At 43.1% G+C, this 12,845-nt stretch overlaps 1 protein-coding gene across 1 annotated transcript in view; it reads left to right on the top strand.

Annotated features, from left to right (window-relative positions):
- Nucleotides 1-6,760: 6,760 nt before the first annotated feature.
- CCR6 (C-C motif chemokine receptor 6) overlaps nucleotides 6,761-12,845 on the top strand; it is a 171,091-nt gene continuing 165,006 nt past the window's right edge. Inside the window, exon 1 of the mRNA XM_073560106.1 lies at nucleotides 6,761-7,011. The gene's annotated coding sequence lies outside the window, so the exon portion shown is untranslated. The remainder of the gene's footprint in view (nucleotides 7,012-12,845) is intronic.

Genomic DNA, 12,845 nt, shown 5'->3' with positions numbered 1-12,845 from the left:
AAATGAAAAAACTGAGGTTAAAAGAAAATTTCTGTAGAAAAAAAGTACTTTTTCTATTTACAGATCAATTTGTGGAGCACCTGGGGGTTCAAAGTGCTCGCTATGCATCTAGATAAGTTCCATGGGGGGTCTAGTTTCCAAAATGGGGTCACTTGTGGGGGAGCTCCAATGTTTAAGCACACAGGGACTCTCCAAACATAACATGGCAACCGCTAAATATTCCAGCATATTTTCCATTCAAAAAGTCAAATGGAGCTCCTTCCCTTCTGAGCCCTGCCGTGCGCCCAAACAGTGGTTTATGACCACATATGAGGTATCGGTGTACTCAGGAGAAATTGCCCAACAAACTTTAGCATTCATTTTATCCTGTTGCCCATGTGAAAATGAAAAAATTGATGCTAAAAGAAAATTTTTGTTGGAAAAATTAAAATGTCAATTTTTTCCTTCCACGTTGCTTTAGTTCCTGAAGGGTTAATAATCTTCTTGAATGGGTGCAATTTTTAGAATGGTGTCACTTTTGGGTATTTTCTGCCACATAAACCCCTTCAAATGTGAGGTGGTCCCTAGAAAAATGGTTTTGTAAATTTTGTTGTAAAAATGAGAAATCGCTGGTCAACTTTTAACCCTTATAACTTCCTAACAAAAAAATCTTGTTTCCAAAATTGTGCTGATGTAAAGTAGACATGTAGGAAATGTTATTCATTAACTATTTTGTGTCACATAATTCTCTGGTTTAACAGAATAAATATTTCAAAATTTTCAGAATTTTCGCCAAATTTCCGTTTTTTTCACAAATAAACGCAAAAACTATCGACCTAAATTTACCAATAACATGAAGGCCAATATGTCACGAAAAAACATTCTCAGAATTGCTTAGGAGCCGTTGAAGCATTCCAGAGTTATTACCTCATAAAGGGACACTGGTCAGAATTGCAAAAAATGGCCAGGTCATTAAGGTCAAAATACTGTAGGCTGGGTCATGAAGGGGTTAAAGGCAGGCAAGTTTATATTATTGTCTGGCATCTTGCTCCTAGGATACAGTGTATTAGAATCATATTCTGGAGCTGGAGCTGCATTGTAGCTTGCATTGTCTATAGAACAAGGAGTATGTGCCTTTGGTTTAACAACATTAAGGACCCCAGTATGCCTCCCTGTGTAGTGATAAATTTACCAGCTTTATTATTGATACGATGATGCTCTACAACATCCCCAGCTTTATCAGGTTTGATAGTGGGTTTGTATTCTGGAGTGGTAAAATTGAGGGGAATTACCCAGGTTTAGGGACACTTCAGGAGGTTTTAAGAAATTCTGCTCCTGAGTATGCTCTGGCTTTAGTGTGTCATCGAATGCTGGAGCCTCAGTTGTCATGCAGTGTAAATGACTTGATTCTGCAATGTCAGACTGGAAAGTGCTTCCCTCATGCAAATGTTATAACGTGCAGGTGCTGAGGATGTCACCACCTTCAGAGACAGACCAAAAGTTAAAGGGTTTATTTACAGGGAACAGTATCTCCTCTCAGGGAGAAGTGGGGGGTTAAACTGAGAGAGAAAACATGATTTAACGGTAAGCTAAGCAGGGTTATCAAACAGTTCAGCAGGGAATTAAGGGTTAAACGGGTATTCTTGCAACTTATCAGTTTGATGAAACCTTGATTGAAGGGTCGTCTTCTCCAACATATGCACCATCAACAGCAGCACTTGTAGTCTCTGCAGTCCCCCTCTTCTCTTGGGAAACGGGAACTCCGGGGTTAAAGCGGGAGGCAGGGGGACGCTATGGAACTGGGTCACCCCTGCTCTGAGTCTCTGTTGGTCAAGCTAACAGTCTCTCCACAGGAAAGATGCTGCACACACTGATAAGTCTCTCAGCCACACTCATGGGCTCTGTCCTGTCACCGCGGGCACCGGGGCTGTGCGCAGCCTCCTCTGGACAACGGGGCTTTCGCGTTCACGTACACACAGACAGTGTTATCTATATCACGTCCTTCTGTCTCAATACTCTGACCGGGAGTCCTCTTGGTCCTGGAATGCGGTGCTGCGACCTGCTCTCTCCATGGCGTGCGCTGCTCTGACCCTCGCGTGCTCTGCTTTTGTGCCCTCAGCCTGCACAGCTTTCGGTCCACAGTCCCTTCTCCTCCCCCACTGCTCCTGACTGTCACATGGTGCAGTCCGTCCAAATCAGTAAGTCTTCCCCCCAGCAACCCTGTTGCCCAGCTATGTGGTTCCGGACACGGAGCAGGGGAGGTAACCCCCTTCTGACGCTTCTTGCTCTTGACCCCCTTACACAGGGACTCCCTATGCCCCATTGAGGAGTCCCGCATGTGTGTGGTGTGAGGATTATATACTCCGTGCCCTTGGCAGAGTTGTCTCATTGATTTGCAGGGATTTCCTCTGGTGCTGCGGCTGTTAGGAAGTGCCCCTGCTATGAGTTAGCAGGGAGAGCTCTGGGTGAATTACCTACGAGCAGGGACTCCCTCGGAGCTTGACGGTAGTCCTGCTTTTGACTGACAATGGAGCTGCCTGCTTTTTTAACAGCACAGCGTTCAGTGTCGCTAAACTGCCTTGCTGAGCTGTGCAGTAGTAAAGGGGATTTACTCACCTCCTTGGATCTTTCAGTGTCAGCATGCAATGCTTGTTCTTTTCTTGGGGGTTCTTTTCTTCTGACCACGGGTTGTGGTCCATTTGGGTCTCGCTGAGAGGTCCTAGAGGAGGAATGGAGGTCTGGATCGCTCTTCTTAGGTGTTGCTGGCTAGGGAGGAGATATTAAAGATGCATGACTGGAGAGCTTCAGTGGCGTTTCAAGGAGACATCCCAGCCTACACTATTTCCTCTTGTTTTGAGGCATTGTAGCTCTTAGGGAGGCCCAAGATGCCTCAAAATGTTCCAGAAAGGTTCCTGAGGTTTTTAAGTCGAGTAATATAAGTCCAGTGCTTCTGAGTTTTCTGCAAAAAGACATATCAGGCTCAGAGTCTGCAGAGAGTCAACAGAATGCAGCCATCTTTTTGCACTCCCAGACAACGCCCCCAAAGACCATAATATCATTATATACCATGTTCAAATATAATGTTTACAAGCACAAAACAAATATAAGTGAATATAATATAATATGTACATACACTGCTTATATATAACTCCAAGTAGATCAAACTTCTGTGAAATCAAACTGTCCACTTAGGAAGCAACACTGATTGACAATCAATTTCACATGCTGTTGTGCAAATGGAATGGACAACAGATGGAAATTATAACAATTATCAAGACACTCTCAATAAAGGAGTGGTTCTGCAGGTGGGGACCACAGACCACATCTCAGTACCAATGCTTTCTGGCTGATGTTTTGGTCACTTTTGAATGTTGGTTGTGCTTTCACACTCGTGGTAGCATGAAACTGACTCTACACTCCACACAAATGGCTCAGGTAGTGCTGCTCATCCAGGATGGAACATCAATGCGAGCTGTGGCTAGGTTTGCTGTGTCTGTCAGCATAGTGTTCAGAGGCTGGAGGTGCTACCAGGAGACAGGCCAGTACACCAGGAGATGTGGAGGGGGCCGTAGGAGGGCAACAACCCAGCAGCAGGACCCCTACCTCAGCCTTTGTGCAAGAAGGAGCAGGAGGAGCACTGCCAGAGCCCTGCAAAATGACCTCCAGCAAGTCACAAATGTGCATGTGTTTGCAGAAATGGTTAGAAACAGACTCCAAGAGGATGGTCTGAATGCCCAACGTCCACAGATGGGGGATGTGCTCACAGCCCAACACCGTGCAGGACGCTTGGCGACCGACCTGGTTGTAAACCACGGAGGAATGAAGGAAAAGCTGCCTGCGCAGGCTCCCCGCCTGACCGAAGATGAAATGATTAGCATGGGAAAGTTTCTGAACATTTTCCCACACTGTCAGTTCACCGCGGGTCAGGCGGGGTGTCTGCGCAGCCTAAGTGATTACCGCTGACGTCAGTGAGGCTGCACTGACTCCCCGCCTGACCCGCGGTTGGTCCCAGAGTTCTGGCCGCTCCTGCACCAGAACTGCACTCATTTGCATGTCTAGGCTTCCTGATGATGGATTGGCCCATTTCCTGTCACCAGCCAAAAGACCTGCGTATTTCTCACAAGTCACACGTGTGGTCCGTGTGTAAACTGTATTTTTTGCGCACCCATAGACTTGCATTGGCATATTACGGGCGTAGTACATTGAGAATCGCAGCATGCTGCGATTGGCACGGACCGTAGAATATGGCCGAGAAATATACGGCTGTTGGGAGCAAACCCATAGAGAATCATTGGTCCGTGTGTAATGCGTGCTTTTAACGCCTCTCACTCGTCCGTATTCCTCTCTAGTGTGACCCCGGCCTAATCCCACAGTCTGTTCCTAATACTAACTACTATACAACACAGTGGAAAATAGCAGAGGTCTGCAGCATGTACTTGCAATGATGAGAACACCCAGGTGCTTGCCTTTCACCCTTCCTCCTATTAAATCTCTCTCTAATTAAATCCCCAAACAAGTAATCTCTTCAGAATCTTCAACTCTAAGGCTATGTGCTCACGTAGCGTTTTAAACCGGACACTCAAAACCGGACTCCTTCCCAGAAAACACACGTTTTTTTCCGCGCGATTTTACTGCGATTATATTCGCGTTTTTGCAGCGATTTTCGCTTGCGGAATTCAAGCACTTTCCAAGTGATTTGAAGCATCGCTTGGAAAGTGATTGACAGGTTGGTCACACGCGTCAAGCATAGTGTTTGACAAGTGTGACCAGCTTTTTACTATTGAGGCTGCCTATGCGGCATCAATAGTAAAAGATAGAATGTTAAAAATGATAAAAAAATAAAAAATCGGGGTATATTTACCTTCCGACGTCCCGCGCAGCCTCAGCGACGCTCCTGTTCCCAGCGATGCCTTGCGAGACCTGTGATGACGTTGGTCTCGCGTTGCTATAGCGATCTCACGAGACCGCTAGAGTAACGCGAGACTACGTCATCACAGGTCCTTGCCGCAAGGCATTACTGGGAACGCTGAGGCCCGGGAAGGCTGCGTGTGACGCCGGAAGGTAAATATAACCCGATTTTTTATTTTTTATTCTTTTTTTTACAGGGGTATGGTACCCAGGGTCTGGAGGACAGTCTCCTCCACACCGTGGGTACCATCCGTACATGAGACACTTAACTTTGCGCATGGTGGGCATAGCCACATGCGGGAAGTAAGCGGTTCTCATGCATTCCTATGGGTGCGGAATCGCAGCAATTCTTTGCGATTCCGCAAAAAGAATGAGCATGCTGCGTTTTTTTCCGCGATGCGATTCCGCCGCAGAAAAAGTGCAGCATTAGCACAGCACGTGCAGAATGCCATAGGAGTGCATGGGGTGCATTCTGTACGAGTTTTTTAAACGTTTTTGCAACGTTTTCGCGCCGAAAATTGCGGCAAAAACGCTTAAAAATCGCATCGTGGGCACATAGCCTAAAAGAGCTTTTTGAAATAAATAACGCTCACTATAACCTCCTATCACTCTCCCTATGCTCCTTTCACTCTCCCTATGCTGAAACTACGCTCTCTCTATGCTGTTTCTAGTTGCAATGTGTGCAAGATGGCCCCAGCAGACTTTAAATAGTCCCTATGACACTGGAAGGCCAGCCAATCACAGTAATGCCATAACAAAGATAGCGTCGGCATTAGGCTTTGTGCCCACGTAAGCAGAATTTTGCTGAGCAAAACCGGACTCCTTTGCAGGAAATCCACTTTTTTTGCGTTAATTTTTGGCTTTTTTTGAGCGTCTTTATCGCGTTTTTTGCTCGTTTTTTTTGCGGATTATTGGGGGTTTTTTTCTGGAGCATCCTAATACAATGAACATAGTGGCAAATCCGCAGATTTTCAGCAAAATTAATGAACATGCTGCGTTTTTTCCGCGAAGCGTTTTATTTTTTGCGGGGAAAAAATGCAGCATGGGCACAAAAATTGCGGAATGCATTCTAATAATTGGATGCTTAATGTATGTGTTTTTTAAGTGTTTTTGCAGGAGAAAAATGCTAAAAAAAGTGAAAAAAACACGAAAAATCATGAACTGTGATTGGAAAGCCAGCCCAGAATGTTCTTTGGCTGCAAATAAAGCGCCAAACATGCTGGGCGGGTTACTCGAATATACAGAGGCAAATACCTAATTACTCACCGAGTAATGAATATCCCTAATAACTGATGTGACATCAGTGACCGCCCCCCCCGCCGGGTATCGCTGATCGCGCTGGAACGTCCTGGGCTGTTTTTTGATCGCTGTTCTCCCGCTGGCCAGCAGGCATGTGGCAGCGAGAGACCAGCGATCAGCGACGCTGGACGCTCGTTTCCAATGTAAACAGCGGGTATCATTTGACCTGCGGATTTAGCCAAATCCGAGCGGAAAAATCCGCACTGGAATCCACAATGTGTGTACATACCCTTAGGCTCCCGAAAACATAGACTTAAGATTATATATATAAAATCTTTTAATTTTACACTGTAGTACAAGGTAAGCTTTAATCAAAAATCAATGTACTTTCTTACTATGTTGGCTCTTTCTAACATGTTTGTGTGTGGAGTTGTAAAACGTCGCACACTCTGAACTTTTATGTTTTGCTTTCTTCGCGACGGTTTCAAAACCACTAAAAAATAGAATGGAAAACTGAATGTTTTAAAAGGATACTTGTAAAAAAATGCAGAGTACATCACAAGATCCATGTGATAAAAACTCACTGGTGGCTGGTGGTTTGAGTTAAGGGAGAAAGAAGAGAATAAATGGAAAATTAAAGGATAGACTTATATTAGTAAATCTCGTAATATCACAACCTAAAACTGAATACTTGTAGCTAGAATTTTGCTAGATTGCATGCTAAATTTGAGAATGCAAAACAACCGAAATTTAAGGCACAAAGCCATAAATGGTTACTTTCGTGAGTATTCTAAGGAAGTGTTAAATTGACAGGTGGTTTCCTGACCCACTTCATACAATTATCTTTACTTTGACACTGCGAAAAGAAGAACAGCTTCTAAACAGGTAATACTATATATTATACCTTACATTATGAAGTCACATGTTGTATTTTGTTATTTTATGGTATCTAAATGTTGTAAGTTTAATAAGAGCTTTGCAGCATATGTAATTTAAAACTGATCAATATAAGACGAAGTAAATGAATAATGAGTTCTAAATTTCGGACTGACATCATACAGAAACCCAATGTTATAAAGGGATTGTCCCAAGTATTGGGTGGTTAAAATTGCAATGTGCTTGTGAAAACAAACTTTGCAATTTACTTCTCTTTAAAAATCCTAAGCTCTCAACAACAGAGGGATTTTGAATTACTTCTTGTACAGCTCATTGCATATATTATGGGCTACCCTGCTGATAAGCTGCAGGACACCCTTTGTGGCAGGTTACCTACATCGAGAATATGTCGCTAGTAGGTTATATGCTTCACAGCTGGCTCATTTTTCTCTAATGCTGGTTGGGTCACTGGATCCAACAAGCCTCCGTCCCTGATGCAGAGGCAAAGGTAGCTCTTCTTGCAACATTGGAAAGTGCACAGTTTTGATCACCAGTAAACCATGCCGCTGACCCAAACTGTGAATGTTCATGAGCACATCACCACCTGCAATGCAGAAAGGCGTGAGCCAGGAGCGGGATGCTCCTGAAAAAGAAGTTCACTCAGTATGGTTGGCCAGCATTACGGCAGTTAAAGGATGGAGCTGCTAAACATTTCATAGACAAAAGTGGTGCTGCTGTGCATGTGGAGATAGCAAATCCTGTGCAAAATTTTTCAAACAATTTCAGAAGGATTAATAATGGAACCAAACATATAAAAGTTGTTAAATTAGGTGCTTCCGCTTTTCATTTCATCACACCTTCCCAACTGGAATTTTTTTCAGTGTCGGCTTCATTTCTGCTTTAATTTAGGCAGTGTCTATCACTGGCGAGGCATTCAGGCGTTGGCTCACATATCCAGATTTTAAATATGTACATTGCCCATTCCCTCCCTGGATTCTACAAAACCAGCACCAAGATACCTTAGCACAGCATTGATTATATGAGCTAATGATTTTCCTTTTTTTTTTTTTTTTTTTAAATTCTCCAAAATGAGAAGAGATGTATAAAGCAGGAGGCTGAATTGTTGCGTTGCACTTCAGTGTAAATGTGCCTGTGTTATAAAAATCTTTCTGATAATCATTAGTTTTAAAGAGGTTGTCCAACAATTAGATATGTATTTTGTAGGCATGTATGATGTTAAAATAACAAATGGAAGCATACTTACCTTCCAGTGCCCCCCACATCCCCATGAAGCCAACACAGACCACTCCAGAGATCTGTGGGGGGTTTCAGAAGCTGCTTCTGTTTCATTTGGAAATCACAGGACTGCTGCAGTATAATGCAGCTCCCCACACACAGTAAAGTGCAGCCCCCCACACACAGTATAATGCAGCCCCCCACACACAGTATAGTGCAGTCCCCCCACACACAGTATAATGCAGCCCCCTAAAAACACAGTATTATGCAGCCCCATCCATACACATAAACACACAGTATAATGCAGTCCCTACACACATACAGTATAATGCAGCCCCCTACACAGTATAATGCAGCCCCCCCACACACAGTATATTGCAGTCTCCCCACACACAGTATAATGCAGCCCCCTCTCACACAGTATAATGCAGCCCCCTCACACACAGTATAATGCAGCCCCCACACACAGTATAATGCAGCCCTCCCACACACATTATAATGCAGCCCTCCCACACACAGTATAATGCAGCCTCCCACACACAATATAATGCAGCCCTCCCACACACAGCATAATGCAGCCCCCACACACAGTATAATGGAGCCCCCCCACACACAGTATAACACTCACACACTCTTCTCACCTCTACTTCTAGTTCCCCATGCAGCTCCAGGCTTTCCTCCAGCACAGCATGGCGCATAATGAAGTGATGTCATTGTGTGACCGCTGAGTCACAAGCAGAGGAGAATGATGGTGGAAGGAGCATCTTCTGATGCTCTCACCTCCATTACTGCTTTCAACTGTATCAATATCTATGATGCCGATAAGTTGAATGTGGGTTGTGGCGCCGGGCTCCTCTTATGGGCCCCATAGCAGCCATGTGGTGTGGTGCTATTAGCAGCACTCCACTGGCTGGAAGTCCTTGGAGGAGCGAGGGCCCTAGGCAACTGCCTGGTCTGCATGACCCTAACGCTGGCCCTGCATACAGATCTTCTCCAGATCTTTCAGATTTTGGGACTGTTGCTGGGAAACATTGAGTTTCAGCTCCCTCCAAAAATTTTCTGGTGGGTTCAGGCCTGGAAACTGGCTAGGCCATTCCAGGACCTTGAAATGTAAGTCCTTTACTGTCTGTGTGTCTTTCTTTGAATCAATATGTATGTGTACAGTATATCTCTGTGTGGTTGAGCCTAGAATGTATGGGCTCCTGGTAGGTATTATTAGTGAATACATCAGAATGTATAGATTACTGGAGGATATATATTAGTGATGACATCATAATGAATGGTCTCATGGTGGTATATATTAGTGAGGAAATCAGAATGCATAGACTCCTGTTTGTTATATTTTAGTGAAGACACCAGAATTTACAGGCTCTTGGTGATATATTCGTGAGGATATCAGAATGTATGAGCTCCTGGTAGATATATATTAACCCCTTTACCCCCAAGGGTGGTTTGCACATTCATGACCAGGCCAATTTTTACAATTCTGACCACTGTCCCTTTATGAGGTAATAACTCTGGAACGCTTCCATGGATCCCAGTGATTCTGACATTGTTTTCTCGTGACATATCGTATTTCATGTTAGTGGTAAAATTTCATTCAAATAACTTGTGTTTATTCTTGAAAAAAATGGAAATTTGACGAAAATGTTGCAATTTTCCAACTTTGAATTTTTATGCCCTTAAATCAGAGCTATGGCACAGATAAAACTTAAAAATAAAATTTCACATATGTTTACTTTACATCAGAACAATTTTGGAACCAACATTTTTTTTTTGTTAGGAAGTTATAAGGGTTAAAAGTTGACCAGCGATTTCTCATTTTTGCAACACCATTTTATTTTTACGAACCACATTACATTTGAAGTCACTTTGAGGGGTCTATATGATAGAAAATACCCAAAAGTGACACCATTCTAAAAACTGCACCCCTCAAGGTGCTCAAAACCACATTCAAGAAGTTTATTAACCCTTCAGGTGCTTCACAGGAATTTTTTGAATGTTTAAAAAAAATGAACATTTAACTTTTTTTCACAAAAAAATTATTTCAGGTCCAATTTTTTTTATTTTACCAAGGGTAAAAGGAGAAATTGGACTGCAAAAGTTATTGTGCAATTTCTCCTGAGTACGCTGATACCTGATATGTGGGGGGAACCACTGTTTCGGCGCATGGCAGAGCTCAGAAGGGAAAGAGCGCCGTTTGACTTTTTTCAATGCAAAATTGGCTGGAATTCAGACCAGACGTCATGTCACGTTGGGAGAGCCCCTGATGTGCTTAAACAGTGGAAACCCCCCACAAGTGACCCCATTTTGGAAACTAGACCCCCCAAAGAACTTATCTAGATTTGTGGTGAGAGCTTTGAAGTCACAAGGGCTTCACAGAAGTTTATAACGTACAGCCGTACAATTAAAAAATCATATTTTTTCCACAAAAATGATCTTTTCACCCCCCAATTTATAATTTCCCCAGGGTAACAGGACCCGATAAGTTATTGTGCAATTTGTCCTGAATACGCTGATACCCCATATGTGGGTGTAAATGACTATTTGGGCTCAAGGCAGAGCTCGGAAGGTAAGCAGCGCCATTTGACTTTTATTGCTGGAATTGAGATCGGACGCCATGTCGCGTTTGGAAAGCCCCAGACGTGCCAAGACAGTGGAAACCCCCCCACAAATGACACCAATTTGGAAACTAGACCCCCCACGGAACATATCTAGGTGTGTGGTGAGAACTTTTAACCTCCCAGGGCTTCACAGAAGTTTATAACGTACAGTTGTAAAATTAAAAAAATCACATTTTTTCCACAAAAATGATCTTTTCACTCCTAATTTTTATTTTCCCAAGGGTAACAGGACCCTAAAAGTTATTGTGCAATTTGTCCTGAGTACGCTGATACCCCAGATGTGGGGGTAAGCCACTATTTGAGCGCATGGCAGATCTCGGAAGGGAAGCAGCGCCATTTGACTTTTTTGGCTGAATAGGGATTGGACACCATGCCGCGTTTGGAAAGCCCCTGATGTGCCTAAACAGTGGAAACCCCCCACAAATGACACCATTTTGGAAACTAGACCCCCCAAGGAACTTATCTAGATGTGTGGTGAGCACTTTGAACCCCCAAGGGCTTCACAGAAGTTTATAACGCCTGGGCGTGAAAATAAGAAAATCATATTTTTTCCACAAACATGATCTTTTAGTCCCCAATTTTTTTATTTTCCCAAGGGTAACAGGAGAAATTGGACCCTAAAAGTTGTTGTACAATTTGTCCTGAGTATGCTGATACCCCATATGTGGGAGAAAACTACTGTATGGGCACACGTCGGGGCTCGGAAGGGAAGTAGTGACGTTTTGGAACGCAGACTTTGATGGAATGGTCTGCGGGTGTCATGTTGCCTTTGGAGAGCCCCTGATGTACCTAAACAGTGGAAACCCCCCACAAGTGACTCCATTTTGGAAACTAGATCCCCTAAGGAACTTATCTAGATGTGTGGGGAGCACTTTGAACGCCAAAGTGCTTCACAGAAGTTTATAATGCCCGGGCGTGAAAATAAAAAAATCGTATTTTTTTCCATAAAAATTATATTTTTGCCCCCAATTTTTTCTTTTCCTAAGGGTAACAGGAGAAATTGGATCCCAAAAGTTGTTTTGAAATTTGTCCTGAGTAGGCTGATACCCCATATGTGGGGGTAAAACACTGTTTGGGCGCATGGCAGAGCTTGGAAGCGAAGGAGCACCGTTTGACTTTTTCAGCACAGAATTTGCTGGAATTGAGATCAGACGCCATGTTGCATTTGGAGAACACCTTTTGTGCCCAAATAGTGGAAGCCCCCCAATTCTAACTCCAACCCTAACCCCAACACACCCCTAACCCTAATCTCAGCACTAACCTTAACCCTAACCCTAATGGGAAAATGGAAATAAATACATTTTCTTTTAATTTTATTATTTTTCCCTAACTAAGGGGGTGATAGCGGGGGATTTGATTTACTTTTTATGGCGGGTTTTTATGTTTGGCAGCTGTCACACTCTAAAAGACGATTTTTATTGTAAAAATAGTTTTTGCATCACCGCATTTTGAGAGCTATAATTTTTCCATATTTTGACCCACCGAGTTATGTGAGGTCTTATTTTTTGCGGGACGAGTTGACGTTTTTAATGGTACCATTTTCGGGTATATGACATTTTTTGATCGCTTTTTATTCCAATTTTTGGGACGCAGAATGAACAAAAACCAGCATTTCAAGAATTTCTTTTAGTGGGTGCGCTTACACCATTCCGCGTGCGGTAAAATTGATAAGGCCGTTTTATTCTTTGGGTCAGTACAATTACAGCGATACCTCATTTGTGTTTTTTTTATGTTTTGGTGCTTTTATGCAATGAAAACAATTTTATATAAAAAGTAATTATTTTTGCATCGCTTTATTCTGCGAACTATAACTTTATTTTTTCACTGATGACGCTGTATCATGGCTCGTTTTTTGCAGGACAAGATGACGTTTTCAGCGGTACCATGGTAATTTATATCCGTCTTTTTGATCGCGCGTTATTACACTTTTTGTTCGGCGGTATGATACTAAAGCATTATTTTTTGCTTTGTTTTTTATTTTTT

Source organism: Dendrobates tinctorius, unplaced genomic scaffold (assembly GCF_039654945.1).
Source record: "Dendrobates tinctorius isolate UK_male_01 unplaced genomic scaffold, ASM3965494v1 ptg000293l, whole genome shotgun sequence".
Classification (NCBI taxonomy): Eukaryota; Metazoa; Chordata; class Amphibia; order Anura; family Dendrobatidae; genus Dendrobates; species Dendrobates tinctorius.
This window is presented reverse-complemented; position numbering and strand designations above follow the sequence as displayed.